At 40.7% G+C, this 17,988-nt stretch overlaps 1 protein-coding gene across 4 annotated transcripts in view; it reads left to right on the top strand.

Annotated features, from left to right (window-relative positions):
- The first annotated feature begins 773 nt into the window (after nt 1-773).
- Nucleotides 774-17,988, top strand: part of smpd3 (sphingomyelin phosphodiesterase 3) — a 66,024-nt gene continuing 48,809 nt past the window's right edge. For 2 of the 4 annotated variants that reach the window (XR_015086505.1, XM_086028631.1), the window contains exon 1: nt 2,961-3,208. The gene's annotated coding sequence lies outside the window, so the exon portion shown is untranslated. Of the gene's footprint in view, nt 832-2,960; nt 3,209-3,242; nt 3,299-17,988 lie in introns of those variants that run through there. The other 2 variants (XR_015086506.1, XR_015086510.1) reach the window with 2 other exon arrangements.

The following is a 17,988-nucleotide window of genomic DNA, read 5'->3' as shown; positions in this document are numbered from 1 at the left end:
AAATCTTTATCCTCACATGATAAATTCAGAGCAAATATATATATATATTTTTATATATTAAAAAAAAAAAAATATATATATATATATATATATATATATATATATATATATATATATATATATATATACATATATATATATATGTATATATATATGTATATATATATGTATATATATATATATGTATATATATATATATATATATATATATATATATATATGTAGTCCAAGTATGTGAAATACAATGCAAGACACACGGATGCTGTCACTGTTCATGAGCTAAAAAAGGAATCTGAAAATTTTACTCAATCTGATTTACTAATGAACAAGGTTATTCATGAAACTTGGTTTCACTATAAAGTGTTCTGTTGTTGACATTGTTGCTGTTTGTATGTGAAACGTTTCAAAAAGGAGAGCAATACATGCATCTGCATGAAGGAATTTATACAAGGGACTAGAAAATTTCTGCGTTCAGCCATTTATATGAACCTTTTTTGTCTCAAGTTTCTTACTCATTTTTGTGTTTTTGTGTTTGTGTTTATTTTGCACTCTTTTTCACTTGAAGATGCATTGTCCTTGAATTGCTTTTACATAAAGTTATCATATTTCTATCCCTGCGCCCCTCCTAAGCAAAAACCAACAGGAGAGAGAGCATTGCTGGCAAAGAAGATGCAGTGGTTAAGTCGCTACATCAAAAATGGCTAGTCGACCTTTTTCTTCAGTGCCAGATGAGAGAAAATAAGAGGCAGAGCATGTTTTCCTTCTATACACGCCTTTGTGGTTGACCAAAACTGGGACAAAAATGTTCCCCAGCAGGACAAGGAGCAGTGGGTAAGCACAGTGCTATAAGAAGTGTGTGTGTGTGTGTGTGTGTGTGTGTGCGTGCGTATGCGCAGGTCACATAGTTCACTGTGTTGTAGTGTGAGCCCTTCAATATTATGAGTATTCATTATTCAGCCACAGTACTAATCACACAATACAACTCAAAGTTCCATACAATATATACCTTATATACCAGACTAAGTTAAAACAAAAAATTATTGTGACACACTGAACCACAGGGCAATGAACCATATTATGAACTTTAACTTTTAAGACCAAATTGACACGGCATGCCTCACTAAAAGGAAGTCAACCATATTATTTCTTCCAGCCAATTGGCGTCACCTTTGAGCCATGCAGCCAACAATCTGCCATGTGGAAGGCATCAAACGTTCTTTTCTCTCCACTGTATTTGAAAGTGAATTACATATTGATACACATTGAAATGAGCAAAACACAAACATTCTTGCACATTTTAATGTCATCTGTCACATGTGGATCGGGATTTGGTCCCATACGCAGATATAACAGGGAGGTTGAAGAGTAAAGAGTCTTTATCAACAAAAATACAAAGTAACAACAGAGATCATGCCTGGAAGGGAGTTTGCATCCTCAATCGGAGAAGGTTTGACGTACTGACAGTGTGTCACTGTCTAACTCAAAACTTTTAAACTGTAAGACTTCAGGCCTATTTGACATCATAAAGGACAAAGCATAAAAGGACCATAGCAACTGCAGAGCAACATCACATCACGTAAACAACCAGTCAGTCATAACAGTCATCAAATACAAGTATATTTATCTTTTTCTCACTAGTACATATTTTTGAGCCAACGGTAGCAACCTCTGTCAGTATTGTGGTCATAAAAAACATACTGTAGACTACTTCGGGAATAAATTGTGAATTTTACAAAATAAGATAACCCCAAAACATTTGATGATAATGAAGTTCTAATATTATGAGCATAACTACAAGGTTGTGTAACTATTGGCTAGGGTCACACCGCAGGTCTTAATGCTCAATTCGGAAGTTTGGAAAAAATCCGATTTTTTTGTGTAAACGTTCATATTACATTATAAATGCGACCATGGCCTTGTCTGCTGTATGAACACATGCGTCGTCAAAGTGACCCGCATGCACAGAAGGAGAGACGACGTCACTCCCGACATTGTGTTTGCGGAAGTAAATGTGGTCCAGCGTGTCAGGGCATTTATACAGTGAGGCGATTAGGTAGGAGGTAGAAATACAGTATTTGGGGGAAAATCACGAGGCGACGCTTTAATATCTCATTTCATGGAGACTTCACTATTGATGACATCACGTCATACCCGTGCGTAAAAAATGAATCGATCTGTGCTGTGGCTGAATTACTACGATCGCCATAAATGTCCACTTTATGCTTCGTGTTTCAAGTGGAATTAAATTAAAGTAAAATATAAAGTCAATAGCGTTACTCAAAATAACTTTGCAGATTCGATCTCTTTCTGCTAGCAGTTTCCCTCTGCCTGCGCGGAGCACATTTTGTGCCCCGGATGACGTCAATGTTGGATATATGCGACCTGGCCATTCAGACCTCGAACGCATTGGAAAAGATCGGATACGTATCTGATCTAGGACCACATATGAAAGCGACCCTTGTCGCATTTGAAAAAATCGGAATTGAGCCGTTCGGACTGAAAAAAATCAGATACAGGTCGCATATGGGCAAAAAAAATCCGATCTGGGTTACATTTGCCTGCGGTGTGAGCCTAGCCTATTTGTCAAACTACACCAGCAATATCAATAGTTAATGCTTTGGCACACAAACAGGGTCATAAATACAGTGCGAGCAATTTATTTGTGCTATTGACTTTCTGTTTCTGTGAAAGAACTACACAGACTCAAAATGCTTCTTTTGTTTGGTTTGGTCCCAGACTATTACATTTGCTTGACAACTTGGATTATTAGCAATGTGGATGATTTAGATTTACATTTCATATGACAAATGTTAGATGTAATCGTTATACATTCTATTATTTTTTATGTGTTATTATTGCATGATAGCCATATAATTTCTTCTCAGCGTCAGTTTTGGTCATGGTTCAAGATCTCTTTCTGGGCTCTCAGTGTGGTAGTAGGCGTGGCGTCGTGGCTAGGCAGTGACGTCATTTGGGGAGCTGTTCGAAGCCGCGCGGTGCTGAACAGATAACGCTCGTCTTCTTTCTCCTTCGCTCAGTCTTACTGCTCACTCGGTCCTTGCCCAGCTGCTGGTTCGGGAAGGTTGGGCGGGCTCCCGCACGCTCATTGACCTCTTCATTGGGGAGACAGGACACGCGCGCGCACGAGGACCGCCGTCAAACACACGCCTTGCCTCGGCAAATGCAGGAGAGATTCCCGATACGTACGGTAAGTCATTTTCTCTGCCTAGTGCTCTTTTTAATTGAGCATACTGATTGACTGTTGCTGGTGATGCACGGACAATTCCTTTGCAGTCAGGTAAGACCGCTTTTAGCTGACTGTTAAAAGGCATTTTTGCGACGTGCCTATTGTCAGCGGTCCTCCAGCCGCGCCTAAAGCTCAGCCTAACCGCTGGGGTTTCAACATTTGACTCATATTTGCATGACCCATCTCTCTCTCTGTCTCTCTCTGTCTATCTCTGTCTCTCTCTCCCTCTCTCTCTCTGTCTCTGTCTCTGTCTCTCTCTCTCTCTCTCTCTCTCTCTCCCTCTCTCTCTCTTTCTTTTTTTCTGTCTCGCTCTCTGTATCCGTCTCTCTCGCGCGCGCGCTCCCCCCCCCCCTGTCTCTCGCTCTCTCTCCAAATCTCCCTTTTCTTGTGCGTGGGTGCACAGACAAGGTAATCAAAGTAAGATAAATATTACAGTGCCCACTCGTGTTATTTTGGATTCCATGGGCATATATTTCAATCTGTTGAAAGGGGAAAAAAATCCACACACCTCTATTGAAAAAATGCATTGGCTCCTCCCCCTGTTCTTTTTGCAATACATGGCCATGGCTGATTACTATTGCATCTCCTTTCTAATTCAAACATACCAACAGTATATCACAATGAAATAAACAAAGCATTAAATAGTTTGAGTTTCTTCCATTCAGACAATATGGTCTGGAAAACCCCAAATTCAGATGTCTTTATAAATTAAAGTAAGGCTCTAAAGTGGTAGCTATTAAATGTATACAAAACTATGTATGTCCTTCTCCCTTTTGAAAGCTTTAATCATGTAGGTCACAGTAAAGGTGTAACGATGAGGCACGACCCCAGACTGTTTTTGCATTAATTGTTTGTATACGCTTAGGTCTGAACGTGTCTGTTTTGGAATGGGAGCAATACGATTTATATCTTTGGGCAGTTTTCTGTGTACTCTAGAGTGAAATTAAAAGTGAGCATTTCACTACATGGGCAGATGTGGAAGATGACTATAATGACAGTAGCCTCAGTGCAAACGCAGGCCATGCATTTTTTTTTCTTTCTGATGGACTTGTTCCTATGGATCTGACTTGGGCCTGAAGGCCTGTTCTTCAATGTTTGTATCGAGTTATAATAAGGCTCTGGCTTTAGTTAAAACATTTTTGCTTGTGTTGATAATGGCTTTAGGACACTCTTCTTGGGGAGAAGCAAAAGACTGTGTAATATGTCGACATCTTTCAACATAATCTTGAGACTAACCTTTACAGGCTCATTAAAACTGTTAGTCATCGAAGCGTTATTCGCCTGTTGTTAACCCTTAGGCACATGAACAAATTTCTTTGATTGAACTCCATTAACATTGCAATTACAGACCCTCAGCAAGTTCAACATTCTACACTGGTAAACTGGCATCAGAGGAACTGAGTGCTGGCAACTGCATCACTTAAATTACACAGAGTACACTGCCATGACTTCAGTGAGCGTAACACATCAGATACAGTATGTTGTTTTAAACAATAACAATAAGAACAACTATTTTAAGGAAAGATAAGGGTAGAAAAAAATCTAAAATAAAGATAATAAGATTACAAACCCTCAACATGCATATACTGTATATTTAGATGAGGTGTTATGATGTGCACGGTCGCCAAAGTGATCCTTTCGTGTCCAGCAAAGTGACGACATAGCACACACAGGTTGTATGGAGACCCATGACACCTGATAGTGTGGGGTCTGGTTTCTGCACCTTTGTGCAGGTTGTAAAGCATCAGCACAGTAAATGTGGATAGTGTCATAAAAAATGATGCATACTGTGGTTATTATCTGCTGTACTGCATATTTGATATGAGGCAAGTACACGTTTAAGCAAGGGACTATCCTACAATTACCATGTTTGATCGGGTTTGACTCACGAAAGGATGTTAACAAGATTAGTGGCGTATTTTACTTGCCTATTTGGATCTATTTTGACTCATTTTCATAACAAGATCACAGAAAAAAAAAGATCATTTTAGTGAGATAGATGTTCAGGGGATAGGGGATAACACTTGGGCAACATTTTGATTTGTCCAGTCTAAGATCATTAACTCAATGGCACATTATTGTGTTTCCATGATTCATGAGAGATGATTGATTATCCTATTTAACTTAAGTAGTCTGAAAATTGTATAAAAGGAATCTTTTTATCTATCAATGCCAGATAAATAGTGACAGGAGAAAAATGAAAGCCTCTTCCACTAGTTGGCAGAAAGTACAATTCACCTGTGTATCCACATGTTGCCAGTCATAAAACGGAATAATAGCTTTGTATTCAACCAAACACGCTCCCATTTTACACTAAGTCATTTCGTTAATAAATTGCAACACGGTCATTTTGATATCAACTTTTTGTTTGGCGGTATTCAGTGAGAATTAGCTCATGTGAAATAGGCGCCTTGGTTCTCTCAAGGTTGGAAAACACTGGTCCAAAGAATATTTGCTTTCAAAAAACAACTTAAAAGTTGAACAGATCAAACAGAGTCCCTCACGAGCAAACATTTAGGGCCCTATTTTCATGCGCTAACTGTGCGCATGGGTTGAGTTTTTGTTCTTTGGATATTTTCCTAGACTCTCACAGGTGGAAGAGGGCGTTTGCGTTGTTGTGTGCCATTGCAGAATGGGACGCAACTGACTCCCGGCCAATTGAAGCAGCTCCCCTAATTCACTTTAAAATCAGGGCGGTCGAGACACACACAGGGCTTGACACTGCGGAAGCTGAAATTGACTCACTGGAGTCCGTGCATAAGATTGGCGTGTGCAAAGTGCCTTTATACAGATAAACTGCGAGATCCCCCCCATGCAGAAGATGATGTCGGCCGTGTGTGACGAGTGTGAGAGCATTTCTCGTCAAGGTGGGCTGCTACTTAACACTGAAGTAGCGTGTATCAACACCTCCTCTTCCTCCTCAAGGTCCTCTCTGAGTCCTCTCATTGTCAAAATCACCGGCGGCAAGTGATGACTGCCTTGATCCACATGAGGAATCAAGTCCCAACAGCAATCAAACTTATATCTGATACACTGTATACTAAAAAGCCAAAAATGTATTTGCCCTCACATTGTTACTTTGTGTAGTACCAAACCCAAAGCAAACTGCTGCTCGAAAAAAAATATAATCGAAAGACAGACATTTTAGATCTGCACAAAAGCAAATGTTTCATTCCAAAATGTGCAACGTGTACAGAGGCAGATTCTCAATGTAGTCGTATCTGGTTTTCTCATCAAATACATGCATTTTTCCTCAATAATGTTGCACAGATAACAAAAGATGATGGGTCAATTTTTGTAGACTGTGGAAATGCCGGCAGATCATGATTTTCATGACAGGGCAAGGCTTGCTGCACATGTTTGCCAGTTTGGCAGAGTGCCTGCTCAACTAGGTCTAAGTGCCGCCGCTGGGTAGACCTCTGGTCTGCCGCAATTTTGGTGAATTTGATAAGGGCACAGACAGTCACATATTGAGCTCGACAGACATATTTGGTGGATGTCAGATTTATTTCCAGAGGTGGGCATTTTATTACATTTTGCCGGTCCATCTTTCGTCACCTGTCAGCGGCCTGGGTAACCGTCCGTCATTCGTCAGTTCGTCATTTTTCAAACCGAACCAAATTATAATCGTCAGTTGGTAAGTCTGTCAGTCATTTATTATTTAATTCTCTGTCTCTGAACCGATGAAACGTATCAGAATATACACTTGACGTCGTCATAAGCCCGTGGAGGATGTTCCGGGATGGTTTCGAGTCATAATGGCGGACTCTGTGTTCGCGGGAGCTCTGAAATGATTAAAGACAGTGATATAGATGACGCGATTGTGGACTTTGAACCAGTCGAACGTGATATATGGTTAAGATATATGTTTGTAGACAATGACAATATTGTCGTCTTTGTAACAGAAAGGAGGATGGTTATTACCACTCGATTTTTTAAAATTAAAAGTAGTACGTCTTCGATTGAAACAGTAAAGATGAATAAACTCTGGCCTGTGTGAAAGCCACATGTCTAAGATCTCAAATTCCTTTGGAATTATGTTTCTGTCTGCTACAGGGGCTGAGATGTTAACTATTTTGTAGGTGTTGAATTTCTGGGAAAACTTCAGGTTTTCAAGAGTAATTCCAAACACGACCTTAGGTTTTGGGGAGCTGTTGAGCCATGCGCTTTAGGCCTTAATGAGTTAACTCCCACATTGATGCAGACCTCCCTCTCTCATGGTGCGAAGGCCTACACTTGTTGGTGTAATCTACTGATTCACACTGTTCGCAAAAATACAATACAATACAATACATACACCCATCCATTATCTATAGCTCTTCTCCTCACAAGGGTCGCAGGGAGTGCTGAAGCCTATCCCAGCAGTCGTCGGGCAGTAGGCGGGGGACACCCTGAATTGGTTGCCAGCCAATCGCAGGGCACACAGAGACAAACATCCGCACTCACAATTGCACCGAGGGGCAATTTAGAGTGTCCAATCAATTTACCATGCATGTTTTTGGAATATGGGAGGAAACCGGAGTACTCGGTGAAAACCCACACAGGCACAGAGGTGTGTGCGGCACAATTGATGTATCCTCTGTCCACGGAAGACGTGTGGCGTAATGACCGACCCTATTTACCGTGTAGTGTTTTTCTTTTCCTTTCTTTTTGTTCAGACATTAGTGAGTGAAAATAGTAAACTTTGCTGGATTACGTTGGTTTGTTTGTTTAATATGAATCGATGAGATGCTTCGTTAAATTCGTTGATCACCACTCCTGCTTGGTTTTTGTACTCTTTTAATCAATTCAAGTGTCAAATTATCGACCGAATGTATTTGGTAGGTAGTCCTCATCTTCGATATCCGAAATGAACAGCTGGGTAAGCTTTCCATTAAACACGCCAGGTTCGCTTTCGTCATTGTCTGAGTCAGTCTCGTTGCCGTGTGGCTCCTCAGAAACGATGCCGGCTTTTCCGGACGCTCGCACAACAGTGCAAGCAGACACTTTCCATTCACAAATTGTGGCGCAACTTGCCTCGGCGCTGCCTCCCAGTCTTTGTGAAGCTGTGTTCGACGTCCGTCATCCATCGCTTCCACGCCGCTCGCAACTTAACTTTGAGCGCCCTATTTACAACAATGTCCAGTGGTTGGATTTCTTTTGTTGAGCCTCCGGTAATAATGGCAAGCTCGGAGTTCATTTGCTTCACTTGGTTGTTCACAGCGGCTGTGAGATGGGTGCGCATGGAGTCACAGATTAACAGGGACGGTGACGTGTGGAAAAAAACATCCGGTCTCTTTGAGTACACCTCAGTCAGCCACTCTCTCATTTTCTCCTCGTCCATCCAGCCCCTTTGATTGGCCTTGATGATGACTCCGGCTGGAAACTTTTCTTTGGGCAACGTATTTCGCTTAAAAATCACCATAGGTGGCAGTTTCTGTCCATTACCATGGCAACCAAGCACAACAATAAAAGCCGACTTCTAGTGCCCCGTTGTGCGTGTCACTACCGTGCTGGTCTCCTTCTTCTCCACAGTATGGTTCACCGGTATGTCGAAAGTGAGCGGCACCACGTCCATGTTGGTGACGTGGTTGGCCTGGACGTGTTTGTTGGCAATCTTTGTACTACAGTAGGAGCGGAAGATGGCCATCTTTTCCTGCTTCCTCAACTTGCGAACCATGGATTCGTTGTTCCTAAATTCCCTCGCGGCTGCTCAATTTCCATGTTCCTGCGCGTAGCTGATAGCTTGCAGTTTGAACTGTGCTTCGTAGGCGTGTCTCTTCGTGGGTGCCATTTTCAATGTTGTTATGCACAATGAATGCATATACGGGCACTATATACCTACTGGGGGTGTTAGAAAGGTTCCGGAGGTTTTTTTCATATTATGTTCTTTGTATTTGTGTTATTAGTAGAGTTGCATCATTGTGCCTAACTCTCGCGACAAGTGCAATACTTGCAGAGGGACGCATACTTCCTTGTTGCGCTCCGGTTATGTCTGTACCACACATTGTTTGAGGACGTGTTGTTGTCGCAGTGTTGGTGTATTTTAGATTGAAAAGGAATAAACTGCCGAAATCACATCTTCGCTCCTTGTGTTCTGGCCGACACCACCTATTACAGTCAATAAGAAGCTATCGAACAGGGGGCGTGCCTTTAGCGTCCCCGGTCACGCGCACCCTTCTCCCTCTAACATCCGCATGGTGTCCTCACTCACGTCCGCCTTTTCTCCATATAACCAACGTGTTGGCAGCAAATGCTCCCAGTCAGTCAAACGCAACGCTCAACAAAGTCACATAACATTCACAAATATTGGAACTTGGTGCACACTTAAGGCGCGCCGCATTGTAATTTTAGACTTTTAAGTGCGCCTTATAGTCGTGAAAATAACATCTTCATTTCAGGTGTCAAAAAGTGTTTGCGGCTCCCAACGTTTTCTTTTCCGTGGAAACCAGGTCGAAATGGCTCTTTGAGTGTTAAAGGTTGCCGACCCCTGGTCTATATTCTAGTAGTGACTGCATGTATGAATAACCATTTTGTTTCCCCTCATTCCACCAACCATGTTTGCTTTTGGTTTGTTTGTCTCTCCCTGACCAGTGGCGTGCTTATGTTTGTGCTCTTTTTTTCCTCTTGAGGTTACAGGAGTTGTTGCTTGAGCAGTTGTCGATAATGTTAAACTTTCACTTTCCATGTTTGAAATCAACTTTTATTAGTAATATTGTGCCCATTTTTATTTGCGATAGTTTATTGCGCTTTTGTTTTTAGCTGGCCGACAAGCAGGAGGAACATATTTTGATCAAAATAACATATTAAACATCCGTGGGACCATGCTATACAAATCTTTCCACAAGTGTTATGTAATTATATGACCAGTCAATCTCTCAGCGACTTTAGTGAAGCAATATGGAACATCACCGATTGCAGCCACCTGAAGGATTAAGCACAGCAGAATATTTATAGCTCTGTACACAGTGTTGTATGGCATATTGGTGAATATTGTTTAAAATGGGTTTGGATCCACTACAACTTAATTTGACCTGCTCAATACAGTATTTGTTTTTTTATTCTACGGTATTCTTGTAGTTTATACATTTGTATAAGTTGTATAGTGGGAATGTTATGACCTTTTTCTTAGGAAGCTTTACTCACTGTACAAAGATGCTTTCTCGTCACTACTGGTCAACACCCATTTTCCCCAAACATATTTTCCACCGTACACTGCGACTGAAAGGTAATATTGCATTACATGGAAGTTTCAGAATCTCGTTTAGTGTGAGCTGACCTGTGAAAATGGGTACACAAAGACAAATACATGTGGTGTATTCCTCTCGTATCGAGAAAGAATTCATTGCTTTTTCCCTCTTCTCAATCACCTTTGGAGCTACGTTTGAACATACTGCATTGGGACAATACGATGCATACACCTGACCTGAGTTCACCTTGAGTCTGCCAAATGTTCAGGTGGGCAGATTTTCTACTTCCGAACAAAGTGCACATGGATGGGTGATGTGCTCTCCATCAGTTTCAGCACAGAACAGATCAGACACGCAGACACTCTCTGAAAGCCTTTGGGATTAGCTATTTCATTGGCTTGTCACCCTGATCCTCTATTCAGTCGGCCTACTTTTGACCACATCTGGTCGGCACATTGCAGGGTATGCACAGCAAAAGAAGTCCTTTAATCTGCATTAAACGAAGGGTGCCTAAATGCCATTTGGCAAGATTGTAAATTCTAAATAAAGCTTCAAAATGTGCTCATTGGACTGGAGAGAATTGTGTAAACCATGCCAAGATAGTTACTGTTGAGTTGCTCTTTGAAGTCTACAAATTGGTAACAGAGCCATGATGATCTATAAATAATTTTATGTTATTATAATGTATTGTTTAATCATCATATGACAAGGTAGGCAGTAGCTGCTTCCTGAATACTACTGTGGGATCAACTGAAGCACGGAATCCCCCAATCACTCTAAGGCACAACCTTTTATCAACCTTTGAGCTACCCCCTGACAACTTTGCATGAATATGTGTGTTTGGGGCTCGGAACCCTATTTTGGTAGACTGACATCTCTGCGCTCGGCGTAAAAATGGGCGCAACTTAATTTTCCTGTCTAGTAAACCGTGTATGGGGCTGTTTTGCGCCCCTCTGTGTGTTTCGGTGCCAACCGCGATAGATGACCATAGAAATAAGTGAGGTTCCCGCGATTAAAGCGAAAAATCTCTTCCGGTTCAAGTTCTCTTCCGATTCACGCACCTTGCGTCAGATTAAAATAGCAGAATTGAATGAAACGTTCAAATTGCTCGTGAGCTGTTGTCTTCATTTTCCATTTGTGCACAAAATGAAATTGAAAAACAAGTCTTTTTCCGTTTTTTTCATATTTGTTTTTGAAAGAATTGTTGAGAAAATAAGTGATATTTTTTTTGTTTTTGTAATTTCTGTTTTGTTGTGAAAAAATACTGAATGAATAATGCACGAATTGAGTGTGGTGGATGTCATCTATTTCATTTATAAATACGACACCAGCATAGGACAATCCCTCTGAATCATTGGAGAAATCAATTCATTGAATCGATATCATCTTAATTTTTTTTTTTTTTTAAATGGCACCTGTGTCACTATTGTTATGGGCTGGGGTCACACACTGACGCACCATTGGGTGCAAGTTGGGTCTCCAAATTGCCCACGTCACAAGGTGTGCAATTTAAATTAAATCAACTGGAAGTGCAGTCATTTGATTTAATGAGCCTGACAATGGATGATGTTGAAATAGTTTTAATGTCTTGTCTTATCAATATAATAATCAAAGACATACTTTGTAATCAATGACATATGTCACAAGATCCTAAGGAGTCACTTGAATTTCTCTTTCATAGTCAGCAATGTAACCAAAAAGATGGCCCATGGTAAGGGAATGTATGCAGCCACCCTCTTCCAGAGCCTGTCGGCTATGTTGGGCACACATTTAGAGCGGCAGCCACTGTATGATTACAGCATTTGACTGTTTTAGACCAAATTGGACGTTGTAGAGCTAATTAGAGACAAGCTACATATTAACATACACTTACGATCCTCCTCCACCCTCTTCCTGGTCCTTCTCTCTTTAATCTCATCTCTGTACAGCAAGCATGTCAAAAGTCTGACCCGCAGGCTATATACAGTATGCAGTCAGCAGATCATTTTTTACCAGCAATATTAGGTGGCCAACATTAAGCTTGTTCTTGTGTACATTGCACTTCTTTCTTTTTACACAGTGGTGCTGCTTTCACAAGAAAGGGGAATTCAAAGCGGTGTAGCAGGTGCTTCTGTTGAGCTCAAGACCTGATACATCATACAAATGTGTGAACCTGTCCCAGAAGACGCCATTCAAGCGCAAACCATGACCTCTACTTTTTCACAGATGAGTTTGAAAGTGTTACCTTACCTCCGTTATCTGGCTTGAGACAGTGGTATCAGCCAGAGTTGGTATCCACGCTGCTGACGGATGACGAATAACGGATGCTCAATTTGAAGTAAAATGCCCAGCTCTGGTATCAGCTCCAAACTGTGGTGAGGGGCCAACTGACTGCAGTCAGCGTGGTGGACAAAAACGAGGCGTCAAGTCGCTTAGCAATCGGGTTCTATTTATTTACTTATCTCTTCTCCTTCTCTCTCACACGAAGCCTTCTCTTCCGGGTTTTCTCCCGCCACTCCAGCACACGTCACACGCAACACAGCTGTCTCAGGCTCTGCCTGTAACACATGGTTGGATCAGATCCTTTCTTTCACCAACTGAAATGTAGAAATGTACTACTGCACACCTGGACAACAAAACAATCAATCACAACACAAATGGTTTCAGTCTACAGCTAAAATTGGGGTTGGGTGGGGGTAGATAAGATAGATAAGAGATTGATAGAAGTAACCAAGCCCCCACAGCATTTTGACCACCTGTGCAATCTGACGAAAATTCGTGACATTTTAGGCATAATTTTTCATACGGCTCTTTTATCACTCACTGCATTAGGTTTTGCTATTGCTCATATTCCTGTGGCTTGCCTTTTTATACATGAATAATATATAATTACCCAACATATCTTTGCCCACATTAATTGATTGGTTTCAGAGTGTTTAATAAATAAAACAGGAAAAATATAAAGGTGGCAACCGCATCTTTTTTTTTTTCTGTACATGGCTGTCCATGTGGCTGGGAACAATTTAAACACCCCTGCTGTAAAAGCATCATGTGCCTTCCTGTGGCTAGCCTTCTGATTCATTTCTTTCACTCTTGCATGCCTGCCACCCTCCCATCTTATCTGCTTCCTTTCATTCACACTATCAGGTAACCAGACTCATGTACCAGAAGCATGAATCTCTCCAAGTATCTCGTTTATTATTTTTCAAAAAACTAATACAGCAAGCTTTTTCATGAGATGCGTATACTGATTTGATTTATACCCATGTTGTCTTTACGACATTACTAGGAACACATGTAAAGCCTTTCATGTTTGCAATTGAAAATCACATCTTATTACGTCTGGATCAACCTTGAAGGTTTATTTTCATCTGTTAAAAGCTTTTGATGAATGAGTTTGTATTACTGTTGGCAAAGCTCAATTGAAAATGATTCATACTAGTTCACTAAGCAGGCTTACTGAATGTTTGTCCATTTCCATATCTGTAAAACATCTTCAAAGTATTTTGCAACTCTGTGTTTTTCCTGGCAAAATATTGCCATAAAAAAATAAACACCAACTCGAAATGTAGCTTTACAAAAAAAATCTTCACTGAACATCAATATTCTTCTCATATTAGTTGACTGTACAACCAGTTCAAAGCCACTTGACATTACATGTGGTTCATGATGTGCTTAAAAATGTATCCTGAAAAGAACCCTGTGTTCAGTTACCTCTGCCATATATAACACTATGAATTCATAACTTTGTAGTAAAGGGATCCCATATTGCCACAATAATGAAATAATGCCTTGTTTGTCAAGTCTTGTTTCTTTCTTCTTTTTTTTGTACAAACACTTTTCACATGCATTGCATCTGTCATGTTCCCAGTTTTTGCCTGGTCTGCTTTCTTTTTCTATGTCCCAGAGTTACATGGGTGATGGCTGGTGGGCCGAGCATTCTGCTGCCAGGGCTGTAGAACTCCAGTCTTTCCAGTCCACTCTTTTTGTTGTCTTGGAATCTTTGGAATTTGACTTCGACTTGTCAAATATTTTTAGCCACTCAACCAAGTCCAACTATGTTTTCATTCCTGAAAATTAACATCCTCCTTAAAAATAAACTTTAAATAACGTTTCTGAGATTATTAAAAGCGCCATCTGATAGATTAACCTGACCACGGGAGAATCGGGGACAGCAAACCCTGCCGCAGTGACGCATTCATGTCCGTTCATTAACTTTGAGTTGAGCGCTGTTTCGTAGCCGCCTCTCACTGCTCGGCCCAGTTTGCTGCTCCTCGGTGTCCAATCTGGTCCTCGTCCCTCCCCCGAGGTCAGCCACCATTAATAAAGCAACATTGTTTTTGTTGTTTAATTAGCTGCTAGCATAATGACATTTGTCTAATTTTGTGGTTATGAAAACAGTATCTTTCTGTCTTTATGTTTCCTCTTGATCTCATCCGGACTAAGCTCTATTGTGACTCGGACCACTGACCTGAACCTTTGTGACTTGAACTCCATAAGAGGTGGACTTGACTACAGCCCTACCTGTTGCATACCTGTTGGCCAGGACGATCAGCAGATAGGGTTGCCAACTTCCTGAAAAATAAATATGGGACACCTCATCGGCAGGTTCGGCCGACCTGACTACTTTCAACTAGGGATGGGCGCATCGATACCAAAATATCGATATTCCGATCCAAAGAGCTTAATTTTAAGTGCCGATCCTCAAGATACAGTAGTGATATTTGCAAATTCACATATATTTATTAATCTATAATTTAGAAGGTTGTATTGTCACTCAATCAGAATGTTCACTATGTGGTGCCAAGGGCAAAGAGCTTTCTGCCTTGGCAGAAATGTCTGTGACTACTGCAGAGTAAAACACTGAGCAAGAGCAAGATGTCATAGTTGACGCTCAAAATGAGTTCACCTTTAATCAGTTCAGCAGAACAGTTTCACATATTTGTCCACTTACTCTTCATAAGAGAAAAATAATGTAAAAAATATTTGTTTGTTTTTTTACTAGTGTAGTATATCGACAGTCTACAGTAAAAATGATGCATATCTGTTTGAAATGTAAGACTATTCTTGATTCTTTATCGATTATTCATCAATTTGTTACGTTAATGTGTCATTAATCTATTTCATGTACTTATCAATTGTACTTGTTTATTCCACACCACAATTATTATACAGTATGTTGTTTGTCCATACAATGCTGACATTCATTGCACATGCCCATATTAACCTTGATCAGAGGGTTAAAAAACACCAATCTTTCTTTACATACCATTTATACACTGTTGTTCATTAATTCCATTGACATTTTACAGATTATTTTTTACTCTGACGATATTACGGGACAAAGAGCGTCCCTTTACAACTCAATACAGGACGCGTACTGACGTACCTAAATATGTGACAATTCCGTTTTTCAAGGGACGGTTGGCAACCCTTTTAGCAGAGTACTTAAGTGCAGCTGCAACCAAAGTAACACATTAAATGATTCTGTCAGGATGTCAAACAATAATTTAGGACTCAAATCAGGCAAAAACAGTAGCGGTTGGTAACACATTTTAAACAAAAGACAAAATTGCACTTAACACGTGGGAAATTCACAATAAAACATACAAACAAAACAAGCACGTAATATGAGAGAAAAACACGGCAAAAAGTACAAAGACGTCGACAAAAAGTTTATGTAAAACAAATACTAATAAAAATACAAAATCTAACCTACTGACCCTGGACGAAGCCTCAAGCAAAGGATTAGATCACGAAACAAAAATAACAAACCAGAATCTCATCTGCACAAGATCTGAAAGAAGGGAAAACAATAACTTTAACAAAAGGTACCAAACGGAATACTCAATCTGAATACCATAAGCAGAAGACATGAGAGTAGTTATACGCAGGCTACAGAAGCAAGCAATGCAGAATAATGATCCAAAGTCAACCTTTGCTTGCAACTGTAATCAATTACTGTATCCTGCTGATCATCATGACCAACAGGTGTGCAACAGGAGGCTCTACATCACCCAGTTAACTATGGGACATAGAAAAAGAAAGCGGACCAGGCAGAAACTGGGAACATGACAGCATCAACATTTTACATACCTTAGAAATAAACAAATAAATATACCATACAACCAAATGGACAGCAATGTTATTTTTTTTACAGTCTAACATTAAAATTCCTGTCAAGTGTTCCCTTGCTACTTCACTGTCAGGTTATTGCGGCTTACTCTTATGCTATACAAATAACAGGTATTATTATTATTTATTATTATTATTATTATTATTATTATTATTATTATTATTAATTATCTTGATTCATGGCGGCACGGTGGTCGACTGGTTAGCACGTCCGCCTCACAGTTCAGAGGTCGTGGGTTCGATCCCGGCTCCGGCCTCCCTGTGTGGAGTTTGCATGTTCTCCCCGTGCCTGCGTGGGTTTTCTCCGGGCACTCCGGTTTCCTCCCACATTCCAAAAACATGCATGTTAAGTTGATTGGATACTCTAAATTGCCCCTAGGTGTGATTGTGAGTGCGGATGTTTGTCTCTGTGTGCCCTGCGATTGGCTGGCAACCAGTTCAGGGTGTCCCCCGCCTACTGCCCAAAGACAGCTGGGATAGGCTCCAGCACGCCCCGCGACCCTTGTGAGGAGAAGCGGTACAGATAATGGATGGATGGATCTTGATTCATGGGGCATTATAAAATCAAATGTTGTTACTTTTCTAGTTGAAAATTGTTTCTTTGAATATCTAGAAAAGTAGTGGCAGTTGTAGTAGTTGTCAGGTGTGTTTCACCCATGGGGGATGTGGGTGTTGCAAGTACCCCACTTTTTCAGCACACACACACACACACATAAAAGTCAACGTCTGCTTTGCAGAAATTCACTTATTGTGGGGGGGCTTGGAATGTATCACCCGTGGAAAGTGAGGGAACACCGTATGCCCCTCTTCAATTATTGTTTGCAGGTTGTCATTAGTTTGTAGCTCTGTCATTATTCCCTGCAGGAAATGACAGAGGTCAGCAGAAGCTTGGATGTGGGATGGGGTGAGGTTGTATGGATTTGAAAACTCCCCCCCGAGGGTGAACTCAATGTGCCTTTTATTATTCTCAGACCTTTTTGGATTTTTCTTGCAATATACTAGCCATTGTCAAATTACATCATGGTTTTGGGGCCTCGTATTGACTCACAGTATGAGGCAGATGACCTAGACAAGGTCATCTGTGCATAGAACATAGACAAACACACACACGCACGCACACCCCAACACGCACACACACACGCACAGACACACGCACACAAATGTTACAGAGGAGATTATGTAAACATAGTAAATAAGGCATATACAATCTGTTTTCCTGTTAAAAACACACATGTATGTGTAGAAACACAGCAAACACACAGACTATCATTTTCAGTCTTTATTATAAATTGCACTCAAGTGGTGATCTGAAATCCTATGTGGAGCAGAGGCATCAATTGAACCACTGTTATTCCAGTCTGGTGGCTGCTAATCCATGTCATTGGATGTCAATATTATAAATCAACTGGGAAAAGTTATTTACGTATATGTTTACATGGAAACACGGAACTGTTTTCT

The sequence above is a fragment of the Filicampus tigris genome, chromosome 4, assembly GCF_054856515.1.
Source record: "Filicampus tigris isolate MCC_2025a chromosome 4, RoL_Ftig_1.0, whole genome shotgun sequence".
Taxonomy (NCBI): Eukaryota; Metazoa; Chordata; class Actinopteri; order Syngnathiformes; family Syngnathidae; genus Filicampus; species Filicampus tigris.
The sequence above is the reverse complement of the archived record's forward strand: the minus strand, read 5'-3'. Positions and strand labels throughout refer to the sequence as shown.